General features: G+C 38.1%; 1 protein-coding gene across 1 annotated transcript in view; it reads right to left on the bottom strand.

Moving 5' to 3' along the window:
- SYNPO2 (synaptopodin 2) overlaps positions 1–25,173 on the bottom strand; it is a 222,456-nt gene that overhangs the window by 71,433 nt on the left and 125,850 nt on the right. The window lies entirely within an intron of this gene.

Raw genomic sequence — 25,173 nt, 5'->3', positions numbered from 1 at the left:
AAAATGAAGGACAAACATTAGTAGTAAGAGAGACTGGAAAAAGCTTCCTGTAGGAGATGGGATTTTAGAGGCAGAGATGAGGAAGGAGAGCATCACATGCTTGAAAGACAGTCAGTGATAATGCTTAGAGTTGGGAGATAAAAGTGTCACTGAAGGGAAGACTATATAGGGAAGGGGTGGCAATAAGATATAAAAGGACTGGAGAGGTGGTGGAGAGATTAGATTATGAATGGCTCTGAATGGCAGACAGTAGATTTTATAGTTGATCCCAGAAGGGGATACCACTGGGGGCTGTTAAAAAGGGGAATAACATGATCACATATGCACTTTAGGAAAATAACCTTAGTGATTAAATAAAAGATAGATTGGAGTGAGAAGAAACTTGTGACAGTTTGGTTGCAAAATGATGAGAGCCTGCACCAGGGTGGTGGCAACATCAAAGGAGAGAAGGGAGAGTGTTCTAGAAATGTTACAAAGGTAAAATTGACAGACTTGACAACAGACTTCACATGAGACATAGAGATGATGTGTGAGAGTGATACTAATGATATTGGTTGCAAATATGAGCAACTGAGAAGATCATGGTCCCTTCAACAGTAATAGGGGAGTTTGGAAGGACTGAGCTTGGCAGAAAACCTGATGAGTTCATCTCTGGACATACTGAGAATCAGATGTTTCCAAGACATCCAATTCAAGAAATTGACTAGCTGTTGGAGAGACATGGAGTTGGAGAAGGTTGAGATCAACAGATATGTTGGGGCTTGATAAAAATATGTAAGAATCATCAGCATAGGGATGATAATTTGCTCCAAGGGAGTGAATGAGATCACCAAGAGAAATAGTATAAATAGAAAAGGGACAGCTCCATGGGATACTGATGTTTAGCAGATGTAATTTGGATGAAGACCCCAGAAACTGAGTCTGAGAAGAAATCAAATAGATAGGAGGAGAATGAGGAAAGAATAATGTACTGAAAACCAGTGAAAAAAAGAGAAGGGGTAAGCAATAATGCCAAAGGCCACAAAGAGATCAAGGGTAAAGATCAAAAAAAGTCAATGGTTCTAGAGATTAAGAGAGCCTTGGTAACTATGAGGAGAGCAGCTTTGAGATTGAGGTGACATGAGCATGTTTATAAGCCTGGATCCTAGGAAAGGAACCACTAGATAGGGAGAGAGTAAAGATATATATAAGAGGGGGGATGATGGAGAGGCCATTTAATATAGTTATAGCTTTAGAATAAAAAAAATGACATCACATTGAGAATATTTATGACAAAAGAGTAATAACAAGAAGCAGATAAAAATGGAAAAAATTGTTGATATTTATATCATAAATTATTTTCATAAACAATGATAAAGGTACCACATTTGGAGAGTTAAAGAAAGATGGAAAGAGCAGCTTGACCAGATCAAGATATACAAAACCTTCACTGTAACAACTCATACAATATTAAAGACTTGGTTAAAGTTATGAGAAGGGAATAGACAAGTTTTGCCAAATAACATCATGCCACAGACCACATATGTATAAATTATACAATTCACTGAAGGGTGTGTGAAACACAGGAGTTACTATGAACTTTTTTTGTTAACTGTAAAAATTAGTTTATTCAATAGAGAAATACAGTCTTAAAGGTTTTTCTATAATGATGTAGCTCCCATAGATATGTTTAAATAATGAGATTCCTTAAGATTCCATATAAATAACTTTGATGACTTTCTTTGTATTAATATGAAGCAAGGTACAAAATGAAGAGATGTCTCCTGGTGAAAGGTATTTGTCACTGTTGTAGGAGACTGTATATAAAATCCAAATGGATGAAGGATTTTCAACCAAAAATATCATCTACATGTTCCTATTTGTAGATAACAAGGTATTCACATCCTCTGTTGTCCCCATAGTCACTTATATTCTACCCAGGCATTTATCAAAGTTAACTTGCCATCTGGCTGTATTTCTTGCAATCTTTAAACAATATTTAAGAAATACCTTCATATTTATAATTTCTAAAATTACAACCCTCCAATTCTAGGGTAAGTCAGTTCACTCAGCTTTGGAATTCCTACCCAGGGACTATGCTGTTTCAATTAATAAGTGCCAACTCACCTAACCCACTGTCATCAAGTTGATCCCAGACTATACCATACTTAACATTTCATTCCACTCTCCACCTGGTTCATCCTACAGTCTTTCCTATCATCATTTGTGACACAGAGCCAAGTCTCTCTTATTCTGAGCACAAAATTTAAGTCAACATTAATACTGCTTCTAGAAAGGATGAGACAATTGACTTCCCTATGGATAAATTGATTTTCCAGACCAACAATTTCTTAGCTACCCATGTTTTCTCTCTCCTCCCTCCAGGAAAATATATATTCCTAGAAGTCAGAGGTTATTTCATTCAATATGCATGCCCATCTTTTAGCATCATAATGCTTAATAAAAGCTTTTTAATTAATTCTTTTTTTTCTTTTGCAAAGCAATGGGGTTAAGTGGCTTGCCCAAGGCCACACAGCCAGGTAATTATTAAGTGCTTGAGGCCGGATTTGAACTCAGGTCCTCCTGACTCCAGGGCTGGTGCTCTATCCACTGCACCACCTGGCTGCCCCTTTTTCATTCATTCTTAAATGATACCATAATCACACAAAGGATTAAGTCTAACTTTCCAAGAGGATAAATGAAGAGGCTATATAATGGCTATGTCCAGACTCTTGTCTGGACCATATAGTTGCATTGAGAATCCATTGAATTGGATCATCAGTGTATTTATCTTGCACACACACTGAACATGAGCACCAAACTAGTCCTAGAATTAAACATGAGGAAAAAGAGAGGACTTTGGATTCCATTTGAAAAAATAACTCTATAATCAATGGCCTTAAGCTTCTGTCTGAAATAAAAACTCATTTTTTACTAGTAATATTCATCAAGTGCTGTTTGGAATATCTATTCTCCAAAGCATCACAATTGTACTTCACTCAAGGAATTACAGCAAAATACAAAGTGGGTATCAAATGATCAATATGGCACCAAGTATATCAACCAAGACATGCAGAAGCAGAAAACTAGATGAGCATAAACAGTGAGGAATAATATATGGATCACTATTGTGCTGAATCAGTATCCTAATAATCTTAAGAAACTTAAAGGTAGACTTCCAGAATACTAGTTGGATCTCATCTGAAGGATACATGGTATAACATGGACAAGAGCCAATGGGATTATAAAATATGGATGGGCTTTGATCTACTCTGGCAGAGGGTGTTCTTATCTAAGTGAGATGATAAATGGATGGATGAAAAGTAGGCACTATGATAAGCCTGAGGAATAGAAATACCAAATACAGGAAAATTTCCTGCCTTCAAGGAGCTTATATTTTAATGTGAAAGGCAACACATATATGGAAGCTAGAGTAGACAAATATGAAGAAAGAGAGAGAGAGAGAAAAGTATACTGCTACATCAGATGATGTACATGAAATATACATGAAAACAGTAGCTTGGGTTCAGATAAGCCCATCTATCACCTAATGGTGCTTTGCTTTCTCAGTCATCTGCATTTTCATTCATTCCCATATAACTGTATATGTTCAGACCACAAGATTCCATTTAGCTTGATTTGCATTTAGAGAATCTGTCAAGGATTTGGAAAATTGTCATTGCTTTTCCATTTTCCATATTGAGTTTTAAGGAAAGGACAGCACTGCCAGCCATTTGGTTTATTAGAGAAAAAAAAGACTTCTAGACTAATTAAATTAACACACAATGCAGGCTATTCAAATATCATAGAAAAGGGAAAGTCTTGCTATGAAAGCTATGGAAGCTGGCTGGAGTCTTTCCTAGCATCTCCACTGGCTCTTCATAGACCCTTTGTTTTTGAAGGGAAACAATGACATTTTAGAGTCATGTCTTGACTTATGTGTGTTTTGGATTGGAGGGAGGCAGAGTTGACAAAGTTATTAACTTCACTCTCTCTTCCAGAATCATTGAAGTCTGCTGGCAGGACCAAAATCAAGATTTATGAACTGGCTGAGTTCTTTGTTTCTCTTTGTGTTATAAGGACCCATAAGATGGAAGGAATAAGCACCGGTAGAGTGCCTATTATGTGAGGATACCTTCCAAGAGTTTCCATCGCCCTTCACTGGGGATTCCAGCTAACCTGACTTTCTCTCCAGTCCTCTCTCAAGACTATCTCCCAAAGTAATGCCTTGGCCCTGGGCCACTTACCATGCTTGGAAAGCACTCTTCCCTAATCTCCATCTCAGAGTCTCTCTCTCTCTCCTTTTAAGATGTAACTCAGGGATGAGTTTTAACCCTTTCCTGATCCATGCAGGTCTGGTCTCTACCCTACTTGTGTTTGACTTTCCCTTGCCCTGTACTTAATAACTTTGTGTGTGTATGCATAAATATTTTATGGTATATAATGACTTCAGATTTAAGACTTGCTATCTTGCCCATTAGATGTTAGTCCACAAGGAGAGATGGTTTCATTCTTTATGCTTGAGCTCATTGATTCATTGATTGATTCAATTGGCGAATAAGATAGACCTTGGCTAAATCACCTAACCTCTGATAAAATCTCACTTTCCCCAACTGTAAAGTTACAGTGTCAAAGTCCTTCCCAGCTCTCAATCTGTGATTTCATGAAATAGTCCAGGCCATTCCTGATGTGTCTGCAATGCATAAGATTGCCTACTCAAGTCCATGGTGGTACCATGCTAATCACTGAAAATACAAAGAAAGGCAAAAGGCAGGTGTGCCTTCAAAAGTTCACATTTGTGGGGAGATATGAAAGCAACTGTGTGCAAACAGGATGTTGAAAGGCTAAGTTGGAGATAATCAAGAGCAGGCTGAAGCACTTGGAATTAATAAAAGCTTCCTATAGAAGGTGCAATTTTAGCAGGGATCTGCAGGAAGCCAGGAGGCAGAGACCAGCTCTGGATTTGACTTCTCATGAATAAATAGAAGATGGTGGCTCCTGTACATGAGCTCACACAATAAGAAAGGCTGCAGCAGTCACCTTGATTGGATGCTTGGAGATGCTGCAAGGTCTGACTTCCTTTTCTGCACAGAGGCAGCCTGACAAATGGCAATAAATCAGGTCTTTAGAATTGGGAGATCATATAATCCAATCTCTTTCAAAATGTTGTTCAGTTGCTTCAGTTGCATCCAATAACTTGGGACCAACCCTATTTGGGGTTCTCTTAGCAAAGATATGGGAGTGGTTTGCCATTCCCTTCTTTAGCTCATTTTACAGATGAGGAAACTGAGGCAGAGAATGTTAAGTGGCTTGCTCAAGATCACACAGCTAGTATCTGAGATTGGATTTGAACTTGGGTCTTCCTGACTCCAGACCTGGAACTCTAAATTCTATAATTTATTAGAAAACTAAGGCTGATTTGGGTCTGCATTTTTTCACCTGGAACAAAAAAATTAAGGTGAAGGAGTGCAAAGAATGTAGTTTTGCAGAAGACAATCTGATCACAGATACAGTCTCCAGGGAAAAGGAATAAGAATTTGGGGGGGGGGTTGGGAAGACAAGAAGGGTGGGGGTTCTCAGTATAGTTCCTAAGATAGATTGAGTGAACCTGAGGCAGGTGATAGAGGTAACAGGTGGGAATGGCGCTTTCCTCAGGAAGAAAGCAAAAGCCCAAATATCAGCACCCAGGTCAAATCCCAGACTCCCTCTTAGTTATGACTTTGGCTATATGAAAGAATAGCATCGAAGAGCCTGGTTTCCAATCCTAGCCCAACCATTGACTAGCTGTATGACCTAGAGCAAGTCAGCTCCCCTCTCTGAGACTGCTCCCTTATCTGTAAAATAGGGATGATAACCATCATTATTTTGCCCATGTGCACAGGTCTTTTTCAAGGATGGAACTTGAGATATAGCTACACTCACATGATAGCTGCATTGGGCTATCTTAGATGCCCAAAGTATGCAAAGGTAGATGATTTCACTTTTTTCACATGTTCTGTAATGTGGTGACAATCTTTACTTTCTTGCTTACAGTTCCTGTGATTTCAGGCTTGTTCTTTTTGTTTTGTTTTGTGTTTGAACAAATGAGAGTCTTTGGCCTAAGCACTGTTAAAGTTCCACAGAAATTAAACAGAAGAGATGTGACTCAACACCAGAAAACCCTGTACCTCCAAATGTTTTGCAACTCACCCTTACAAGGAAAACAGCAACACTGAGAAACATGATGAAGATGACAAGCCAGGAAATATTATTTGGTGAAATCAGAAGATGGGCAGGGCAATTCTTTTTTGTTTTGTTTTGTTTTTTGCATTAAGTGTTGGAAGCTTAATTTGAACTCAGGCTCTCCTGACTCCAGGATATCGTGTCACCTTAGGGCAATTTATAATGGAGTGAATGGTATGACAAAAAGTTCTATGCATTTAAATCTTAGTATTAAAGATGTAGAGCTGAGAAGACTCTTAGTGTCTACTGATCATCCTCCTCCCACATTCTGAAATGGGGAAACTGAGTTACATGAAAATCAACTGCTCAGAGTCAAATAACTGGCAATTATCTGAGGCAGGACTTGAACCCAATCCTTCATGGCTCCAAATCATGTACCATATTCATTAAATATTGTATTCATCAATATTTGATAAAAAACTTCAGGGGAAATTGGAAGCTAGTTTGGCAGAAAGAAGGAAAAGACCAACATCTCACATCTTATATCAAGTTAAGGTCAAAATAGGTGCAGGATTTAGACATAAAAGATAATACTATAAATTAATTAGGAGAACAAGCAATAGTTAACCTGTCAGATCTATGGGAAGGGTAGCAGTTTATGATCAAAGAAGAGACAGAGAACATTATAGAAAACAAACTGGATAATTTTGATTACATTAAATTACAAAGATTTTGCACAAACAAAACCATTGCAACCAAGTTTAAAAGGAATGTATTAAATTGGAAAACAATTTTTAAAAATAGTATTTCTGACAAAGGAGTCATTTCTAAAATATATATAGAACTGAGTCAAATTTATGAAAAAACCAGTCATTCCCCAATTGATAAATGATCAAAGGATATGGAAAGGTAATTCTCAAAGAAATCTAAGTTATCTATAGTCATGTGAAAAATTAGTCTAAATCATTATTGATTAGAGAAATGTAAATTAAAGTATCTCTGAGGTACTACTTCATACCTCTCAGATTGAACCATATTATTAGAAAGGATAATGATCAATGTTGGAGGGGATGTGGGAAAACTAAGACACTATTGCATTGTTAGTGGAGTTGTGAACTGATTCAACTTTTCCAGAGAGTAATTTAGAATTATATCCAAAGGGCAATAAAAATGTGCATACCCTTTGATCCAGCAATACTATGTTTGCTGTATACTGAAGAGATCATGAAAAGGGGTACAAATCCCACATATACAAAAATATTCTTAGCAGCTCTTTTTGTAGTGGCAAATAATTGGAAATTGAAAGGATCAACTGGGGAATGGCTGAACAAACTGTGGTATATGTATGTTATGGAACACTATTGTTCTATAAGAAATGATGAGCCACGGGATTTCAGAAAAGCCTGGAAAGACTTGCATGAATTGATGGTGAATGAGATGAGCTGAACCAGAAGAACATTATACACATTATCAACAACATGGGGTGGTGATCACCTATGAATGACTTGTTCATTTCAGCAGTAAAAAGACAATTTTAAAAGACTTGTAATTGAAAAATATCATCCACACCCAGAGAGGGAGCTGTGGAGTTTAAATGAAGACCAAAGCTTATTAACTTCAACCTTTAAAAATTGTCTTTTGTATTATGTATTATGTAATTTTGTTATCTCTAATGTATTTTTTCTTCCATTTGGATCTTATTCTTCTCTCTGGGCATGTTCAATTTTGATCTATGTTTAGAATGGTTACAAATGTAAAACCTATATCATATTGCTTTCTTTCAGGGGCAGGGAGGGGGAAAGAGAGGGAGGGAGGGAGAAAAATTGTAAAACTCAAAATCTTGCCCCCAAAATTGATTAAAAACTACCACTGTATGTAGTTAGAAATATATTTATTAAATCAAAAAAATAGTGTTCAGTTTCTGTAATCACATAGTTGCAACTAGTGAATGGCTAGGGTGGGAGAGAGTGGAATGCCCCATGTATGAAGAAACTAAGAATGTTTATTCCAAAGAAAAAAGAACTGGTTAAAATTAAAAGAATTATAGGGGCGGCTAGGTGGCATAGTGGATAAAGCACTGGCCTTGGAGTCAGGAGTACCTGGGTTCAAATCCGGTCTCAGACATTTAATAATTACCTAGCTGTGTGGCCTTGGGCAAGCCACTTCACCCCATTTGCCTTGCAAAAACCTAAAAATGAGTATTATGGCCAAACATTTGAAGAACTACATGTTAATACAAAATTAGGTTTATCCCGTTTAGCGCTAGAGTTCAGCTCCCAGATCAATGGGAAGAAATAGAAAACAGGCAAATTTGGGGCTCATGTTGGGAAAATGTTAAGGATGAAAGTTTTCCCAAAGTAGAAATGGATGCACCTTGGATGTAGTGGGCTTCCTTAACTCTCACTCTTTTTGACTTCACTGAAGCATAAGATTCTGGGGCCATCCCCTCCTCCCAGAGGCTTTCAGCTCTCTGGGTTTTCCTGATTCTTGGTTCTCCTCCTACTTATTTGCCCATTCCTTCTTGGTCTCCCTCAGAACTATGAAGATATACTTTCTGGATGGCCCTCTTCTCTCCCTACACCCTCTTGCTTGAGCTCTCATCAGCTTCTTTGTGTTCATTTCTCATTTCTTTGCAGATTTCTCCCATATCTAGAATATCCCACCATATTTTTTCTTATATATTCCTGGCTATCTCAATGACTATAAACTGGGATTTCCAACTAGATGTACAGCAGATATATTAAATTCAGTGTGTCCAAAACTGAATTCATCTTTCCCCCAAAGCTCTTTCCAACTATCCATGTCTCTTGAGAATACACCAACTTTCCAGGCACCCAAGCTTACAACTTCAGTAGAACTCTCCACCTGTCACTTTCCCTCAATCTTATCAAGTACCTTGTCAAATCTTATCTTTCTACTTCCACAGCCTCTACATACATCCCCCTCTTCTTTATGTCCATCACACTAACTCAGGAACAACTCACCTCTCTATTAAATTATTGCAGGAGCTTCCTGGCTGACGTCCCTGCCTCCACACTTGCCCATACCCACCCAGTCCTTCCTTTACAATAAAGCAAAATTGCAGTGTGTTTCTGCTGATTCCAGGATCATATTCAGAACTCTCTGTTGGGCATTGAAAACCCTTCCCAGACTGGCTTCATGTTCTCTAGTCCCTAGTAAGCTGGCTTACTGGCCATTCCTCATATACCAAAGTTGAGATTTCATATCTGGGCCTGTGCATTGACTGGTCCCTCTGCCTGAAAAGGCTTCCTTCATCCCCTCTGTCTCCTAGAATCTCTCCTAACTCCCTTCAAAGTTCAGTTTCAAAGGCACCTCCTGCAGGAGGCTCTCCATGGTACCCGCTAGTATCCCACAGTCCCAAGGGGGACTCACTGTCATCTCTCCAGTCTCCCAAAGGAGAATTGCCTTGTTTCCTCCAGCCTCCAGCATTCCGAAAATGATTTTTATTTTCCATACAGATGTGTTGCATTTCCTTACATGCATGTTTATTAAATTTCCTAAAATAATATAAACTCCTTGAGGGCAAGAATTATTTTTATCTCTACCTCCAGCATCTGGTACAGTGTTTAACAGATGTTTTTTTAAATTGTTGTTTAGTCATTTAAATCATGTCTGACTCTTCATGACTCCATTTGAGATTTTCTTGAGAGAGATCCTGGATTGGTTTGCCATTTCCTTCTGTTGCTCATTTTGCAGATGAGGAAACTGAGACAAACAGGTTGAGTGACTTGCCTGGGATCACATAATAAGTGTCTGAGGCCAGATTTGAGCTGATTAATTACTTAATTCACTGGTCCTAAGTCTTTTATCTCCATTTTACAGATGGGAAAACTGAGGTTTAAGAAAGTTGTATGATTTTAAAAGGTCACCCAGTCAGTGTGAAATAGAACCCAGGATTTCTGCCAAACCAGTATCAAATGATATAATATTTCTTTTTTTTTAGGTGTTTTTGCAAGGGAAATGGGGTTAAGTGGCTTGCCCAAGGCCACACAGCTAGGTAATTATTAAGTGTCCGAGACCAGATTTGAACTCAGGTGCTCCCGACTCCAGGGCCAGTGCTTTATCCACTATGCCACCTAGCCGCCCCAATATAATATTTCTTAAAGTACCTTAACACAGTGCTTCACATATAGTAGGATCTTAATAAATCTTTATTCCTCTTTCCTCTATTTATGGTAAACCATACTGCTTCTTTCACTGTGGGGTGTCCAAAAAAAGTCTGACCTAGCACTCTGCATACAAATTAATAGTATTTTGAAAAAAATAAAATAAATGTGCGAAGTGAGATAATTATGAATTTCTAACACGCCCTAACTATTGGCTTAAAGAGCAACTGACCTTGTTAGAAAGGTTTGCTTATCACCATTAGTAGTAGACTGTGCTGCAGTAGATTATAAGGTGACATTTTATTAGGTGTCAATCATTAGAGCAGAGGTTTTTAAGCCAGAATCTCTATATCCAAGAGGTTTTTTTTAAAATAATTATTTCAATATATTTGGTTCCCATTGTAATCCTGATCATTTTATTTTTTGCACATAATACATGATTCTGATAAGGAGTTGATAGGCTTTCCCTGAATTCTAAAGGGCTTGATGAGAACAAAAAGAAGTTTAAGAACCCTTACATTGAACTAATCATCAGATTTAGGGCAATTATTAACATAATGAAAAGTAATAGGAAGGATTCAAAATCAAAGCAACAGCCAGCTGAGTTCTGAAGGAAGTCATCTACCAAAGAGGTAACCTGTGGATTTGTCTCCAGATAGCAAAAGGTCAGCAGTCATCCTATCTTCTGGCCATCCACTTTGTCTTGGACACAAGATGGTGCATTTACGTCACCACCGATTGAACCACTGGTGAAGCAACGGCTCTCTGTGTGATATAATCTCCTTGTGGGATGTAATAGGATATTTACTGAATGTTCCCATCTGATTTATGGCTATCAAAGACAATTTGCAAAAGGCAGCATGGTCCAGTGGCTAGAGTTCTGGAGCAGGAGGCAGAAGAGATCTGGGTTAAAGTTTCACCTTCATTTCACTGATCATGTGACCCTTGGACAAGTCATTTCCTTCTAAGGAGAAAATGGAGGAAATGATCGGTTTACCAAGAGGTTGGATACATAGTAGATAAAGACCTTGTCTTCAAGTCTTATGGCTGACTTACTATGTGACTCTAGATAAATCATTTTCTCAGTGATTCACCCACCTAAGACTTGAAGTGATAGAGGCAGTTTGGTATCATGGGAAATGTACTCAGAGAACCCACATTCAAATTCCAGCCAGCCATGTATTGACTATGTAACCTTGAGCAAGTCACAATTGTTCTGAGACTCAGTTTCCTCATCTGAAAAATAAAGTGGGGGCAGCTAGGTGGCGTGGTGGATAAAACACCGACCCTGGAGTCGGGAGCACCTGGGTTCAAATCCGGTCTCGGACACTTAATAATTACCTAGCTGTGTGGCCTTGGGCAACCCACTTAACCCCATTTGCCTTGCAAAAAAAAAAAAAAACCTAAAAAAAAAAAATAAAGGGATTGGACGAGATACCTTTTAAGATTTCTTCAAGATTTGTAACTCTAAATATCAGTTTCCAATTGTATTGGTATAAGAAATTTATGAGTGTTTCCTGGTAATCAATTAAAAAGTATCATCATGAAATCACAAGTCCAGATAAGAAAAAAAAAAAATCAAACTTGCCAGGCTACTCTGTAGGTCAAATAATATCATGCATGTAAAATTTTGGACAAATTTTAAAGCAGGGGCATGCTCCAACTTAGCAAAATGCTATAAATCAGGGCTTCATTTACTGTTTTGTTGATTGTCTAGATTTAAGAAAGTGATTTTAAAAAATGTTAGTATTGGGGCAGCTAGGTGGCACAGTGGATAGAGCACTGACCCTGGAGTCAGGAGGACCTGAGTTCAAATTCGACCTCAGACACTTAAGGATTACCTAGCTGTGTGGCCTTGGGCAAGCTACTTAACCCCATTTGCCTTGCAAAAACCTAAAAAAAAAAGTTAGTATTGCAAATTAAACTTCAAAGTTTGTCAAAATTAAACTTCAAAGTTTCTCACATGTACATTTATTTTCTTCAGAGAACTAGTTACTAAATTCCCTTGCTTAAAGCATTAAATAGCAACTATTTGGTGACTAAGTGATAAATTTAGTGCTGGAAAACCCTCAGAAACCATTGAGTCCAAATGTCCCATTAAGGAAACTGACTTTCTCAGAAGCAAAGTGACGAAATCATAGGTAGCAGAACCAGAATTCGAACACAAATCTGCCTCAGTACTGAGTCCTCTGTACCACTCTGTTGTTGTTAGGGGAAGCCTTTATAAATATTTCTTTCTATGACCAGGAATTTGGCATTTTAATTTTAGAGCTTCTTAGTAATAAGGAAAGGCCAGGTGGAAATAGGGAGACCCAATTCCTAGTATACTTGGCCACTCAGAGAGATTCTTAGAAAATTTCTAATTCTGACTGGAAAAAAAAAAACTGGTATAAATTATCCCCTGGATAATTTATGGACAAATGCCCAAATGTCCATCAGATTAGATATTGAGAGATAGTTGCCTCTGTTTGATGAGAAACCATAGTACCAAATAATTTGCTTTGAATCCCTTTCTTTTAGCCATTGGAAACCACTGGCTGATTGGAGAAGTTTCTGAACCATAAACAAACAGGAGAATAAAGGCTATTTGGCTTTAACGTCTGAATGCAGAATGTTCTAAAAGGTTTCTGTAGGCATAATATTGAACTAATATCCCACTGAAGGCCTTTAAGTGGGAAGAAAGTCAGGTCTAGTGGGAAAAATATTGGTTTTGGAGGCAGAAAACCTGTCCTCAAGTTGTGGTTTTATAATTTATTTCCTGTAGGTCCTTGGGCAAGTCAGTCACCACTTTGAGCTCAATTGTTTTCTATGAAAAATAAGGATCATCTCTAGGGTTTTGACCCTGTGATCTGGTTGTGAAGATGACTATCAGCATCACAGCGGGTCTCATAAGGCCCATTGGTACTTTCCACCTGAGTGGCAGTTCAGACTTCACTTACACTAAAAGTAGACTCTTCCTCTGCCCCAGCTTCTATTGATGAGATGGTTCTACCTAGAATCTCTCTTTCAAAGAAAGAGCCCACACCAGCAGTATCTTCATACTTCTTATTTCATTCCTGATTCTCCTGTCCTTTTTTTCCTTTGTCCAGGCACAGGTTCATCGTCCCTCCCCCAAACCCTTTTTACATGTTGTCTTTCCCAATTCAAATGTAAGCACCTTGAAGTCAGGGTCTGTCTTTGTTTCTGCCTATCTTTGTAATCCCAGGATTCACCATGGTATATATTTGTTAACTTGATTATATTTACATTGGATACTATGTTAGTCCTAAGGAGGAAATTTGTAGAATTATTTATGGAGCAAATACTCATATATCAGGGGACAGAGTGCTGGGCCTAGAGTCAGGAAGACTTATCTTTCTGAGATCAAATTCAGTCTCAGATGCTCAATAGCTGTGTGACCCAGGACAAGTCACTTAATCCTATTTGCCTCAGTTTCCTTCTTGGAGAAGGAAAAATGGCAGACCCCTCTAGTATTTTTCGTAAGAAAACCCTAAAAGGGGTTGCAAAGAGTTGAACATATATGTGTGTGTGTGTGTGTGTGTGTGTGTGAAGTTGTGTTTGAATGGATGTGGAAGGCTTCATTACAGAACTCTGAGTAAAGTAAAAGGAACAAGTCACCCATTTTGCTTCTTCTCCCCCTCTCTCTTCTCACTCTCTCCAACTCTTCTTTCTCAAGGATATGCAGTGGATAGAACCCTGGGCATGTATTCAGGAATATCTGAGTTCAAATATAGCTTTAGACACTTACTACCCTGGGCAAGCCATTTAACCTCTGTCTACTTCAGTCCTCTAGTGGAAATGGAAATTTTTTCTGGAACCTATAGTTATGAGGATTGTTAAGAGGATCAACAGAAATAATTTTTGTAAAGTGTTTCACAAGGCTCTGGTACACACTAGATGCTTGCTTTCTTCTCTTCCTTATTTACATGGAGGAGGAAAGGGGACTGACCAAAGCAGGAATAAGCAAAGACTACACTCACTAGTCCCCCTCTCCCTTCAGGAAACAGTAGAATAAAAAGTGAATCCTTCAAAGGAGAATTGAAAATTTGATCTGATCTTAAATTCTAGTCCCTAAAATTAAGGTAGAATGATAGGGAAAAATTTTAGGGTTTCTGAATAGATACATTTGTCTGAGCTGAAGTGGGAAGCATGATCATGGTTTATGGGTGAGGTAGACAGAGAGTTGGGTTTAATGGCAAAAATATCTGGCTTCCACATAAATCCTCAATATGTCTATATATCACCAACAAGATACAGCAGCAAGAGTTAGAAAGAGAAATCCAATTTAAAAATAACCTCAGACAATATAAAATACTTGGGAATCTACCTGCCAAAGGCAGACTCAGGAACTATGAAAACAATGATAAAACACTTTTAACATGAATCAAATCAGATTTAAATAATTGGGAAATTATCAACTGCTCATGGATAGGTTGAGCTAATATAATAAAAATAACAATTCTACCTAAATTAAACTACTTATTTAGTGCCCTACCAATCAAACTTTCAAAAAATTACTTTAGTAAGCTAGAAAAAATTGTAACTAAATTCATATGGAGAAATAAAAAGTCAAGAATATCAAGGGATTTAAAGAAAAAAAAAGATGCAGAAGAAGACGGCTTGGCTTTACTATATCCGAAATTATATTTTACAGCATCAGTCATCAAAACTGTCTAGTACTGGCTAAGAAATAGAGTGGTGGATCAGTGGAATAGATTAGGTGCAAAAGAGACAGCAGGAAATGATTATAGTAATCTGCTGTTTGATGATCCCAAAGAACCCATCTTCTGGGATAAGAACTCACTCTTTGATAAAAAAACTGCTGGAAAAACAGGAAAAGAGTTTAGCAGAAACTAGGATTAGACCAATTTCTCACACCCTAAACCAAGACAAGATCAAAATGGGTGCAGGATTTAGACATAAAAGACCATATTTTAACAAATTAGGAAAACAAGGAATAGTTTTCCTGTCAGATCTATGGAAAAGGGGGTAGTTTGTGTCCAAGGAAGAGATAGAGAACATTATAAAAAACAAGCTGGATAATTTTGAATACATTAAATTAAAAAGCTTTTGCACAAACAAAACCACTCTAAGATCAAAAGAAATGTAGTAACTTGAGAAACAATTTTTACAACCAGGATTTCTGACAAAGGACTCAGTTCTAAAATATATAGAGAAATGAGTCAAATTTATAAATTAAAAACAAGCCATTCCCCAAATGTCAAATGGTCAAAGTATAAGCAAAGGCAATTTTCAGATGAGGAAATCAAAGCTATCTATAGTCAAATGAAAAATTGCTCTAAATCATTATAAATTAGAGAAATGCAAATTAAAGCATCTCTGAGGTACCACCTCACACCTTTCAGACTGGCCAATATGACCAGAAAAGACAATAATCAATGTTGGAGTGGATGTGGGAAATCTAGGACACTGATGGAGTATTGGTGGAGCTGTGAACTGATCCAACCTTTCTGGAGAGCAATTTGGAATTATGCCCAAAAGGGTAATGAAAATGTGCATACCCTTTGATCCAGCTATACCACTACTGGGTTTGTATCCTGAAGAGATAATGAAAAAGGGTAAAAACCCCATACATACAAAAATATTCATAGCAACTCTTTCTGTTGTGGGAAAGAATTGGAAATTGAGGGGATGCCCATCAATTGGGGAAGGGATGAACAAATTGTGGTATATGTATGTGATGGAACACTATTGTTCTATTAGAACCCAGGAGGGATGGGATTTCAAAGAAGCCTGGAAAGACTTGCATGAATTGATGCTGAGTGAGAGCAGAGCCAGAAGAATATTATACACCCTAACAAGATGGGATAATGATCAAGCTTGATAGACTTGCTCACTCCATCTATACGATGATCAGGGACAATTTTAGGAGATCCATGATGGAGAATACCATCTGTATCCAGAGAAAAACTGTGGAGTTTAAACAAAGCAAAGATTATTATCTACAATTTTTTTAAAAAGTCATCTTATATATTATTTTGTTGTCTCTAATATTTTCTTTCTTTATTAAGGACATGTTTTTTTTCTCTCAACACATTCAATTTTGATCTATGCATATCATAGAAACAAATGTAAAGACTATCAGACTGCCTTCTGTTGGGGAGAAGGGGAAGGGGAAGGGGAGAAATTGTAAAATTCAAAACCTTGCAAAAAGTGATTGGTAGAAACTACTATTGTATATAATTGGAAAACAAATAAAATATATTTAAAAAAGAACATCTGGTTTCAAACATCACCTTAGCTCTGTGACCTTGGGCAAGTCACTTGGTCTCTCTGTTGCTCAGTTTCTTCATATGAAAAATGAAATTAGATTCATTGTCCTATAAAGTCCCTTCCATTTCTGAAATTCTAACCTGCAACTTGGGAGAGAAAAGGAATCATTGAAAACTGAGTATACTTAGGATCCTTAGATCTAGCCATAGAAAGGACCCTAGGGACCCTACAGTCTATGGCTGTCATCAGACAGATGGAACCTGAGGTCCAGAGAGAAGCTCCCACAGTTAGAAAGCAGTCCACCCGGAAAGAAGTTCAGATCTTTCAGTTCTTGGAGAGGGTGACAAATGAAGTGACTGCAGCATTCTACTTTGGTCTGCTTCTTCATCTCTGCTTCCTCATCCTCCCTCCCCCACCTTAGTTCTGATGAAAGAAAAAACCCTGGCAGCCTAGGAAAAGATGAGGTCAAGTTTCCAAATGCAGCTTTGGCATGTAAGCAGAAGAGATCATTTCCCTACCCCATGCAGGACAGTATCTGCCACTCATTACTAGGAAGGAGGCTGCCATGTCTTAGAAGCAGTCTCCCATCTGGGAGCTCAGTCTATTTTACATTAATGCAGAAGGAAACTGGCTAGAGCATCATAGCTTGAGGTGGAGGTAGGAGGGAAGGTTTCAGAGAAGACTTGCTCAGCTGAGGCCACCCTGGGCATAGAGAAAATACTTCCTGGGTAATACTGCTTGAAAAGAAAAAATTCCCACAAGTCTAAACTAAAAATGACTTATAAAATTTGAAACAAAATAAAATTTAGTTAGAGAAAGGGAAAGTATTTGTCCAAGGTCTAGACTTGGAGTCAGGAGCTTGAATTTCAATTCAAGAGCAATGGTCCTGGGTTGAGAAGAGTTGAGTTCAATTCCTGTCTCTAGAGCTTAGTATTTAGGTGATTTTGGCCAATCATTTCACCACCACTGGCTTTATTTCTTTTCTAAAATGAGAAGTTTAACAAGGTTTGAAATCCAAAGAATTGCACCCTGAATCAGTGGGAGCAAAGTAAGGGTGCTTGGGATGTTTATATGATGGCTTCCTCCCATCTTCCCTCATTCTACTTCTGGGAATCTGCTAGATCCCTTTACACAAGCCCAGGTTTTGGATTCCTAATTTCACATGAAGACACTAGCTAGCTGGCCTGGCTTGGGCCAAATGATTTCATGAAGTGATCATGGGAGTAGGAACATCTCATTTAGATACATTCTTTCCCCTTTCTAGTCTTTGCTTATTATAAATCTATTTATTTTCTTATCAAGGTTCCCCCTTCTGAATCAAAGTTTTGGTTCAGACAGTTTTCCCATAACCAGGTCCCCAGACTTTTTTCCATCCTTCTCTTTTCCCAGACTTTCTTCTGGTGACCATTTATTCAAAAGAAACTGTGCCAAAGATGACCCTTCCTTGCAGTGGTCAAAGTTAATGCATTTGAATCACCATATGAGTTTAAAATTCTTTTCAAAATATTAGATTCTACTCTGAACCCACAGTTTATTTGGAAGAGATGTACTGAACTAGCCATTCCTAGGGGATCATTCTTCATTCCTGAACAGAACATTTGGGAATGAAGGCCAATCTCCTCTGGAGGAAAGACTTAGCTATTTAGAGCAGAGGCTCTTCATGTCTAATGATGGGGCTAAGTGTTGACTTCTTGGGAGAATATTGGCAGCTATGAGAGTTTCAGTTAAGACACATCCTTAATGCAAACTTCTCAAACTGTCAGTCATGTAAGGCCTCGCTCTCATAGCCTGGCTCCCACCCATTTTTCTAGATGATTTTACCTTATTACCCTTGGCCTGCTCTATCTATAATCTAAGTCAAATTAACTCAAGTGATCTTTTCATGAACTGGTCATTCCATTCCCATTTCCATGTCTTTTGCATTGGACATCTAGGTGGCACAGTGGATAGAGTACGGGGCTTGGAGCCAGGAAGACCTCAGTTCAAATCAACATTCAGACTCTTACTAGCTGTATGATCCTGGACAAGTCACTTCCCTCATTTGCCTCAATTTCCTTATCTGTAAAATGAACTGGAAAATGAAATGGTATCTTTGCCAAGAAAATTCCAAATGGGGTCATGAAGAGTCATCCATAACTTAACAACAAAATAGTCTTTTGCTCTGATTGTTTCCATACAAATAATTCATTCCCTCCTTATCTCTGTTCTTTAGAATAGTTAGTATCCTACAGGGCCCAGCTCAGATGCCATCTCCTCTAGATGATCTTCCTTAATACTACTAAGTATTAGTATTAGTACATTCTCCCAAGGGGCTGCTAGGTGGCACAACAGATAGAGCACTGGCCTTGGAGTCAGTAGGACCAGAATTCAAATCTGTTCTCAGACAACTGACACTAACTAGCTATGTGAACCTGTGCAAGTCACTAAACCCTGATTGTGTCACCTCCAGGGCCATCTCCAGTCCTTCTGTTTCCTATCTGGCCACTGGATTCAGATGACTCTGAAAGTAAGACTGGTGACTTAGCACAGCATCCCCCTCCCTCAAATCTAATTCATGTGTTTGTCATGGCAGCACCTCCCTGATATCGTGGTCTTCTTCGAGAACAAAGAAGAAACACTATTACATTCTCCCACCTCAGATTACTCACTTCTCTGCTAAATCGTGGCATATTCACACATGCAAATACAAATGCCTTGAGGAAAGAAACTATTTTTAAATTTTTGCTTTGCTTTGATTGGCTTAATGAATAGAGAACCAGTCTTGGTATAGGCAGCATTTGGATTGATTCTGCCACATGCACATATTAGCAATGTGACCCTTAGCAAGTCACTTAACATCTCAGTGATCTCGGCATCTCTCCAAAGACTTGAACTTGCATTGGCACTCAGCATTGGCAGATGAAGCTTCCCCATCAGCAAACTGCCAGTGAAATCCTAGGTCCTATTGCTAGGTCTATGTAACCCTTTTGGGGCTATGTATCTCATTCAAGGAGACTGTTGCTCTATCTGTTGCTGTATCTTTAAGAACCCAGAGATTGATACTGTTATGTTCAGGAACTCAGATGGAAGTTCCAGGAGGAAAGACCGTTTTATGTTGACAGTTGGATGAGTCTTGAGGAGAAGCTGGATGGGAAGCATCTCTCCCTTTGGAGGTGGGGAGAAGGTGCATGTAGGACTGTGTGTGTGTGTGTGTGTGTGTGTGTGTGTGTGTGTGTGTGTGTATTTGCAATCCCTGGGAAGCTCCTGAAAAATTCATATTAAGAAGATGCTAAAGAATCTTTAAGCCTTATCTGGAGGGAGTTGATGATTTGAAAACAGTTTTCAGATAAGTGAAGAGGAGTCAACTCCTAGGCTTTGGAGAGATTGGGGGGAAGGGAATTTGGGGATGACTCTGGTCCTAACCAAAGTACGGTAAACCATTCTGTATATGTATGTTACTTATTGCTCATTTTTAATCAGTTATATAATACATTTTATATTTAAATCTAGGGAGAAAGGAAGTTTTTTAGCTCACTGGGAGTTGGAACTAATTCAACAATGAATCCTATAGCTTATAACTAACATTTCTATTGTGCTTATGATAGCTAAAGAGAAGAGTCTGCAAATGTCCAAGTACGGGAGAAATGGTCTGACATTGCCCTCGGTCACTAGAAACCTTGGGATTAAGACTAACTATATTGACTGTATAGCAATGAATTGAGTGGTGGCTGAGCTTTGGTACTACATGAATGGCATCGGACTACACTAATGTAAGACAATGCACAGTTATTTTTCATAAGCAATCTAAATGCAAAGTGTCTGATGGTGCTGACAAGGGAAAACCATAATGTGTATATTTTACATTTAGTTTAACCTGTTTGGTTTGTTACATAGATATATATGTTACATGGATATATATATATATATATATCTACATACATGCATAGAGATACAATGTTTGTTGTGCCTTTAAAAAATGGAAATTGATGTGTTGAATATGTGTTGTATTTTATAAAATAGAAGTTCTCTCATATGAGAATCCAGAAGACAAATATTTTTTAACGTTTCTATATTGTGAGATAATTCAATGTAAAATTGGATATGGAATATCCACTCAGTATTTTGCCCAAACAATAAGCTCATACAAAATTGCCAGATAATTTGACAATCTAATTCAATAATTAGAAACTGAGTTGCAACAGTGATGAAAAATAAAACAAAGCTGAATTTTCAAAAAAAAAGCCAATTTACACATGCCCTTCTAGAAAAGGTGGAGTTGGTGAATAGAGCCTGTAGGCAAAGGATAGCCTGACATTGAGGGGGATAAAAAGAATTTCTGAACCTGAAAGAGACAGATGCCCTCTTGACTTAAGAAGTCAGGCTTCCCAGGTCATCTGTGAAAAGTCACAGCTTGGTTCCCCAAAATGGGAAAAGATGATTTATCAGCATAAGAGGATAGTCAGCTCTTGAGAGTTAGACGCAACAGTAACACATGCCCGAGAAACTGAGGGGAGAATTTGCAAAGCAGTATTAGCAGAGGGAGACTCATTGCTGATTAAAGCAAGTATCTCCTTTCATTTATGGTCCAAGAAAAGTCAACAAGACAGTCAAGATGCAATTCCTAAGACAAAAGGTTGCAAAGCATCCATGGTATGATAGAATAATGCAGACCTTGCCTGTTAGACCTAGAGTGTCTCATTATATAGACAAAACCACATGGAAGACTTTAGGTAAAGTTAGCATGGGATTTTAGGGACAAAGATACGAAAAGCATTTTGTGAAATGTTGATGATGGTTTGAGGATATGCAAAACACTAAGCAATACAGGAAAACAGCAAAATCCTTGTATGTTTTCTGTAAGTTGATATCTTCTAAATGATTTAGGTTTCAGAAAACAGGAGTCTGGTTATCTGGCCTCTCCTGGAAGATTGAAAGGATATGGCATAAAATTAAAATTGTGTTAATTAATGAGGGAACATTTGGAAGCAGATAAGAACAAATCTAGAAGGAAAAGAAAATCTAAGCCCACAGGAGCATTTCCAGATGTTAGGATACCACATTTCATAGAAGTGTACATATGATATTGCAGCACAAGCCAACTAGAAGTCTAGAGTAACATTTTGCTTGAGAATGGACTTGTGTGGTACAAGAACAAATGGTGAATGTTTTATTCTCCAGAAGAAAAAAAAGTACATACAACCCATGGTAAAATTTAATCTGCATTACTATTTCTCTAGGGCTTTAAGTCTAGACAATCAAAAAAATAATAAATTAAGCCCTGACTCATAGCAGTTACTGCATCAGTATTACTGGCTGTCCCTCTAGATAAATGGGACCAAGTTGTGCCTGATACAGATCAGTATGATTTCTAGAAGCTCCTGAAGCAGAAAAGTGGGATTATCTCCCCAAAGGGGAATTATCCAGAGAATAAAAATGGTCATCTTTGACATTTCAAGGCAAGGGTGACTGCAGAGACAAAGGCCACCAGAACAAGCCTAGATGTGAAGTTCAGTCTGGGACTCCATGAAAAGGGGAAAGGCCTTTCAATGTGTGTGACTCTAGTAAAGCTGTAGAGACTGGAAGGATGAACTCAAAGGAAACTATAGAGCTGAAGGCCTAGCCAAGCAGACAAGATTCTCAAAAAAAGCTGACAAAAATGCTCAATGCTAGAAACAGCTAACTGGTTTGAATGGGATTTCAAAGTAACAGAAGGATTTAGAATAAAAATAAAAAGCTGCTATCATCTAGATGGTGTTTCCAATGTACCCAGCACATAGCCTGGTTTCAAAACATTTTTCCATAGTGATCCATAGAAGCCAAGCAGAAGATAATGGTTATTTGCTCACTCAAGAATAAGATCTAAGAAGAGATAGAATAGCCAACAAGACTAAATACTTGAAGTGAGTCCAGACACAAAAGTCAAAGACCTCCAAATAAGTTGATTCAACAATAAAGTAGAAGATGCATCTTTGGTCACATTTATGACTTAAATGGACAGCTGAAGTGTATCAGAAAAGGGAATGCAGAGTTGGTGTACAAGAATCTGACTTTGGGGGGAAAGTTAGTACTAGCAATGAAGAGTGTTTCATCCTCCATGTGAGGAAAGCTAATCTTGATCTCAATCCCAGTTGTCTGGGGGTCTATTCCACCTGGGCCCTTGGAAGTCACGACAAAATGACAGTTAAGATTAAGAAGTGTCAATAGTGGATCTATCCATGTATTATAATCCTTTATTATGAGAGCCACTTGCAGCCCATAAAAACTAAGGAATCTATGAAACAAGTGACCCTTAGAGTAAAGACCAGCAAGTCTGAAATTTGCTAAATAAGTTGCTGGTTCAGACCCAGAGGACATCTCTGTTGTAGGAGCTATGGATGGCACCAACTCTAAATTCAACTACACTACAAGCAGCAAGCTGAAAAGCAATGACAGAATCTTTGGGTGCAGAAGGAGAGTGGAAGATAATAGGGAATGGTGACAAAGAATACCAGCAAGGCTTTTAATTTCCTCAAATCAAGAAAGGTCAGAACCAATCAGATTTGATTTCAGTGATTCTCTGGTACTTGAAGAATGGGAAGACTGAAGGACAAAGGTGTTCTCATTGGAAAAGTGAATTTTGCAATGTCTTAGGAATAATGCAAAGAATGCATCTTGACAGTAGATCCCCCCATCTATGATAAAAGATCTTAAAAACCTCCTGAAAATGATCACCAATATTGACATGTTAGCAATCTGTATGTGTTGCTTCACCTATACCAGGTCCATGCACATACACACACACACACACACACACACACACACACACACAGACACACACACACACACACACACACACATACACACAGACCCAGAAGTGTGTGAACTACTGGCCTAATCAAGAGAACTACTTGTTAGACACTGTAGATAGATTTACCAGTGTATATTTCCAGGTTCTTTTGTCAGAAGACAAAAGGGAATTCTTCAGCTGCTCAGTAGTATTTCTACCATTTTGAGTGTCTACCTTTGCATATCTCAGGAGTGCCTACCAACTTTTAAATTTTTCCCAAGATTATGGAGAAGCTTGTGACATGGATTACACAAGAGTTGATCTGAGCTGGCTAATCTCACAGTCTTTGGAAAGATCACAGAATGAATTGAAAAGATTCACAAAAACATCAGTTTTATTTAGAAAGCTGTTGAAAAGAGGAGTCATTGACAAATTCCAGTTTTGTCAAGCTTATGTCAATATGGAGACAACGGTGTCTCAGCAAGTAGTACATGCTGATCCAAAGACAACAGAAATGTTCCTCCGTTCCAAAGAACTAGTAGTAGGAATTAAGTTATTTTTAAAAGATGGATTGTGCTTTATTCCAAATCTGTAAAGGTATATTTAGGTCCTCCTATAAGGCCTCTCAGTGATTTCAATTGCTAAAGGCTCAAACCCCAACTCCTGTCCACTACTGGTAGGCATAAGTGACTAATGCCTCAATTTATTTATCCACTTAGCATCAATTACCTTTTACAAAGGGATATTTACTTCAAAGAATAAACATACAATAATAAACATACATTCCAAATATCTCAGAAATTTAGTTTTAACTCAGTTCTTACATAATATTAGTCACACCCAAATGTAGCCTGACTTCTGAGGCTGTCCGTGTTTCAGTTTAACTATTTACCTGGGTTGAGAAGGTCATTTCCAAATTACTCTTGTTCCTCAGGGGATCAATGCTACATTGGCTCCAAATCTAGACTTGGGAATGTTCAGATACTAAGGTGCCTTCCTGATCTTTTAAAACTTCTTATAATCCTTTTACCTAAGATGAAAGGATGCTGGTCAAGGAACTAGGCACAACTGCATAATACTTGTCCTCATTTGGGAAAAAGTACCATAGACCTCTTTAGACATTGTCTATCAAAAAATCTGTGATTGACTTGAGTTACTGATATTCCCCAAGAGCAATGAGGCAAAGAGAACAAATTGGACCTGATTAACTTTTCGCTATCACCCCTAAGTCGTATCCCCAGCTCTTGAAAAACATTGCTATTGACATGCTAGTAGACCAGAAACAGTTACAGAATGTCTACACATTCTCCACAGTCATCCCAAGAACTTCCTCTTCACTCATCACCACCAGAAAGAGGTTCCTCATCCTCTCCACATGAGAAGACGCCATCCCAGACACCTGACTCTCATTACACATGCAGCACTGTTGGTCTATGCAAACCCAAACAAGCTTTATATGGTGTTAGTTGTTTGGGATTTGGGGATTTGCTCTTTGGTAAGATTTGGAAGTAGGTTTATTATCAAGAACATGATGGTCACCAAAAACCTAGAGTATTCACCAGTAAAAGACTTACTGGCAATTAGACATAGTATGTAATGAACTCTTGCTGAAAGCACTAAGTACAGATCAAAATTTCAAATATGGAGATATAACTCAATGACATTTTGACTGGTATCAAGTTGTATGCTACCTTCCAGAGACAGGTAGAAACCTTAATTTATACTTCAGTATTTAGTCTTTGTCAGAAGAAAACAATAATTTGGGCACAATTGCCATATCTCATTAACCTCATGAAATTGAATTTCTATTGGTACCCAGGGTGAAGTCAATTCATGATACTCAGGAATCAAGTTTGCAAGAAAGTGTAATTGCAACTGAGAGTTTGGGACATTCCATCAGAACTTAGCACCTCTGTGTGTATGTGT

Source organism: Macrotis lagotis, chromosome 3 (assembly GCF_037893015.1).
Source record: "Macrotis lagotis isolate mMagLag1 chromosome 3, bilby.v1.9.chrom.fasta, whole genome shotgun sequence".
Classification (NCBI taxonomy): domain Eukaryota; kingdom Metazoa; phylum Chordata; class Mammalia; order Peramelemorphia; family Peramelidae; genus Macrotis; species Macrotis lagotis.
Note: the sequence above shows the minus strand (reverse complement) of the source record. Positions and strands in the feature narration are given on the sequence as shown.